The following is a 5,240-nucleotide window of genomic DNA, read 5'->3' as shown; positions in this document are numbered from 1 at the left end:
GAGAGAGAGAGAGAGAGAGAGAGATCTTTGTTACTCAAAAATACTGTAATGTGACTATTTGTCTGGAATAGGGCAAGGAAATTTAAGGATCTACCAAGATACAGTTCCAAGACACACCCCAGACAGACAGACAAGAATCTCAGATGTCAAGGTAATGGAAGAGACAGAAACAAAAGAAAGCCATTGGACCTCAACTTTGGAACCAGAACTCATCTATCTCCTCACACTTCTGCTTCAGTTAATTCACTAGGACTCAATGAAAGAATGGAGTCTAAGCTAACTGCTGTGACAGTCACCATAGTGCCCACTTGGAGCCTCTGAGCATAGACAAGAAGAAAGAGGCAAGGAGGAAAAGAAAGGATGGGAGAAGGAAGAAACACAAGGGAGGGGAGGAAAAGGAGGGAGCCAGGAAGGGTAAGTTTTGGAACCAAAAGACAGGTGTTCCAGTGTAGAAGCCCCCGCCATGCCTCTTGTGGTTGTGACCCCCGTTTTTTCTCTAAGTAGACTCATGCTGGTCAAATGTTCTCAAGTAGATGAAATACTTTGTTAAATTACGAATCAGCAGTGAATTTGTATTTAGATAATATTTTGAAATATTGTATGAGTGATACATATGCTCATATTTCTCTGTATATGCTCATGTGCACATGTGCAACCCAGAAGACAATGTTGGGTGTCTTCCTCAGTTGTTCTTTACCTTATTTTTTGAGAAAGGTTTCTCACTGAACCTGAATCTCACCAATTCAGTGAGGCTGGCTGGCCACTGAGCCCCAGGGATCTCCTTGTCTGCGAAGATTTACAGGTGTTGGCTTTTTACGTGAGCGCTAGGGACCTGAACCCAGGTCCTCTTGTTTGTGCAGCAGGGGTCTCCCTAGGCCTCAACATTTGAATATTTTTTGACCTATTTGCCCTTCTGAGTGGTTCCTGTTTTTCTGCTTTGATTTTTCAAAATAGACATTCTAAAAACCATTCCCAAGCCATCATTTGAAGGCCAGCCTTGTGGTGCCAAGAGCCTGGGAAAAAGAGCCACGGAGGTCTTAAAACTTTAGTTAACCAGCATAGCCAATATGGGAGGTCTGGGGAGGTTGCTGCAGAAAACTAGAGAAGGAGAGGAACAAGGCAGAGGGTAAGGCTGGAGAAACAGAGAGGGAAAGTGAGGGTCCTCTTCTGTCCCTGTCACTAGGGTGGCATCTGAAGGCCTAAAGATGAAGTCAAAATTGTTCCCTAGTGAAACTTTGAGAAAAAAGAGCCTTGAAGAGAAGCAGAGGAAGCTGGGAAGCAGTCGTAGGTAGAGAAAAGAGATAACTCCTCCACACATGTAGATGTGAAAAGCTACCCCTGGTTGTCCCAAGAGGGCTACAGAGGGCAGCTGAGGAGCCAAGACCCTATGTGGCACTTAGTACACTGAGAGACTCCAATGTGAGGCTATGAGGAGCGGACAAGTCTAGTACTAGCAAAAAGGGCAGGGTCCTCCTGTCAGGGTAGACTAAGATCTATTCTCCACCCTCAATAGCAGTGCAGGGTAAAGCAGACAAGTTGAAGGATAAAACACAACCAGACGTTGACACCCTGGATTTGACCTGGAGACAAGCGACCCATGAAACAATGTCTTTGTATTGACAAGGTGAAATGTTCTGACCTTGAGTAGAATTAAGGATTTGGAAATTAGTTAACTCCCAGTGTCTGTAAAGTGACCGTCTTTGAATGTCCAAGTTCATGACTGGTAAATGTGCCCACAGCACATGAGTACTACTGGGTTTGCGTTCAAACTGCTCTGTTACCTCTAGTATGAATAATTACTGCCAGTGTTGTTAATCTCCAATCTAGAGCTATAATATTGATGTGTTTAGAAGATGCATCTTAACTACCATAAGTCAGGTGCTGAGGAAGGTCCTGGAAACACAGCAGGGATCAAAGCAGAGAACTTTACCCTTGAGCTTCCAGTGCCATCTGGACAGCTACAGGGGATGCCAGGACTCTCTAGGACCAACAGGTCTGGTAAAAGCTTTAGAGGATATCCTGCAGAGAACATCAGGGTCTGGGGAGCCCCTCACTCCCATACCACAAGATCACATTAGGAGAAAGCATCAGAAAATGCTAGAATGGCCATGCAGCTCTGCAAAACAGCAAACTCCACGTGTCAAAGGTGCTCCCCAGCTGTGCACAAAGGCCATCAGGTGACTGCTTGGCTATAGTAGAGCAGGAGGTCAGGTGAGAGATAGAGCCCAAGATGAGCCTGGGCCATTCATTCCAAAGACCTTCCCAGACTCAAGTGAGATGTGGGGCACTGAGCAGGGGATGTATTCAGGGTGTAGAAGGGAAGAGTGTCCAGGGGGTTTTCTTAGGCACAGCCTTTATTGTCAAGGATTAAGATGGGTTTTGGCATCTCAATACAACACTGCCACCAACAAACTCCATACTTGAGGATGGTATGGTGGAATTATAGCACAAAACCTCACATTTCTGAGTAAGTTTATGGTTTTGTACTGAGTCACACTCAGTAGTCATTCTTGTCTGAGGACTCTGGGTTGGACACATCTAGCAGATGCCATCTTCCTAAGAAATTCAGTGTGTTTCCTTTTGTGGTGTTTTTATGTAGCCTTTCACGTTTATTACAATATGGGAAAGTAACATCTGGCCTGACAGTCCTTTGAGGAAAAGGGAGGCACTGTAATTTGTCCTTTTTATGGTAGAGGACACACAAAAGAAATGAAAAGATTTGTCCAGGATCATAAAGCAGAAGAAGGGGAGGAGGACGCTACCAGGCCCTGCATCCTCAAGCCTGCAGCATTCCTGGTGGGGTGAGGAGGTGTGAGGGGCGGGAAACAGGCTTGGGAAAAGACAGCATCCTTCCCCCTTCTCAGACAGGGTGTGAGGGCAAGCACCCCCAGGAGAGTGACTGCAAAGAGGTGCCTTATGGATGGAAGTCAGCAGTATGCTAAATAGCAGTAATGTCACCAAGAAGATGAAGTGCAAGTGATGGAAAAGAATTCTGTCACCATGACTCAACTTTTACAAGGCCAGCTAGGAGCCCAGGGCCATCCCCACCCTGCCCACCTCCTGATGATGGAATACCTCAGCTCAGTTCTGGCAGATTGGGAGGTAGGCAAGGATGTTTCTCCAAGGAGTTTAGCATCCTTAGCTAAATGAGCTTCCTTAGAAGCTCGGGTACAGGACATCTCTGTGACAGTGACTCTCTGATGGATCTCCTCTCCCTCTGCCCTAATGGAAACAATAACAGGGGAAATAGATGGCCACTGATCTGTGACAAGTGCTCTCATTCTTCCATCCACTCTGTCTCTCCCAAGGCTAACAAGCTAGTTTATACATCACAGGGAAATGTTGGTTGTTTTTTTTTTTTAACCTTTGTAAATTGTCTCTCTCATCCCCCCCCCATCCCCTACCCCTCCCCATCTCCCATTCCATCCCACCCCAACATCCCCACCCCACCCCATTCCCCACACTGACTCTTTGCTACCTTCCTGTTTTGGCATAGCACCTGACCCTTTCCCTTCCAGCTTTTCTCTGCCCTCTGCCAACTAATTTATTGATTGATTCTCCCCGAAAGCCAAATGAAGTTCTCTTTTATTGAGACAATTTCTCAAAGTCTGGAACTTGCAGACGATGGTGACTTCACCTCATGTTCTCTTTAATTAATGGACAGCCACTTGTAGCACTACTCCAGCCTCCAGTCTGTGCACTTTACATCTTAATTCCTCTGCTGTGTGCTCTGAGGCTTGGCTGGATGGGAGAGCCAGCAGGAATTGCTTCAATCATGCTTCATTCGGGAAGTACAGGTTGAGTGAACACACTCTGTCTCTGACCTTGAGAAAGAGTCTGTAGAATGGGGACATGGTCACTTGCTTAACATATGCAAGACCCTGGGTTCTATTACTTGTTACAAAAAGGGAGAGAGAGGATCCATGGGATGAGCCATGGACTCATATGCTCTTCTTGAGCTGGAGTTTCAGTAATTGTGAGCCTCCTGGCACAGGTGCTGGGAACTGAACACAGGTCCTCTGCAAGAGAAGTATGTGTCCTTAACCACTAACATCTCTCCAGCCCCAGGGTCTGTTCTTGGTTTTTTGGTTTTGGTTTTTGGTTTTTCGAGACAGGGTTTCTCTGTATAGTCTTGGCTGTCCTGGAACTCACTCTGTAGACCAGGCTGGACTTGAACTCAGAAATCTGCCTGTCTCTGCCTCCCAAGGGCTGGGATTAAAGGTGTGGGCCACCACCGCCCCCAGGGTCTGTTCTTGAAGCAGCCTCTCTACTTTGCCCTTCTACAATCTGCTCCCCATGGGCAGTGTTTCCTCGTTGGTTTATTATGGCTGTGCTCCCAACATCTAGCTAGTTCATTTTCCTTCTCAATCAGACTTCTTCTGAGGTATAGAGTGCATAGAGTTCATACATAGCCTCAACAAGTTGGACTAAAAGAACTTGTGCAGATGACCCAGCTCCAAACTGGAAAGCTGGGAAATCAGTATCCTGGACCCTACTCCCTCCCCCTCTGCCCCAACAAGCTGATCTGACTTGAATATGCCATACACATCCTTCAGTCCTGACTTCTTCCCCTCTTGTTGCACTTATGAGATTTACTCAAACTTCATTCATTGCCTTCCTGTGTAGACAGGATTATTCTATTCTATATATTCTATGAATATAGCATGGTGCATGCATCTATTCTTGTAATGACATTCTGATGATTTCTAGTGTGGGTCTGTGACAAGTCCTGAGACTGTCAGCACCCCCTCACATGTCTCTGATGGAGTTAATGTGAGTGTCTCTATCGGCAGAACTCCTGGGAAGGGAGCTGCTGGATCATCAAGCCTGCAGATAGCCGCAGTCTGTGCTACTATTTAGCTTCCATTTTTCATTCTCAGTCAAACAAAACCTTAGTTAAATTCACTCATATTTGTTGTATCCCTACTGTGTCCAGACCCTTTTTATTAAACTGCCTCACTCAATGATCACAAGGGCCCTGAAACACCAGTTCTATTACAGCTCCTATTTTACTGCTATGGAAACTGAGGCACACCCACACTCTTGGTTGAGAAGTTTTGTGAACAAATCTGAGATATGGAAGTTATCACATTTAACAAAGCTAGGTATCTAGCCAACAGATTGAGCTTCCCCTGTTATTATTTTTTTTTAATTTTTTTTCTTTATTTATATGCAAATTTCTCCATTCCCAGTTTCCCCTCCAAAAAACAACAAAAAAAAAAACAAACAAAAACAAACCC

Source organism: Mastomys coucha, unplaced genomic scaffold (genome assembly GCF_008632895.1).
Source record: "Mastomys coucha isolate ucsf_1 unplaced genomic scaffold, UCSF_Mcou_1 pScaffold21, whole genome shotgun sequence".
Lineage (NCBI taxonomy): Eukaryota > Metazoa > Chordata > Mammalia > Rodentia > Muridae > Mastomys > Mastomys coucha.
The sequence above is the reverse complement of the archived record's forward strand: the minus strand, read 5'-3'. Positions refer to the sequence as shown.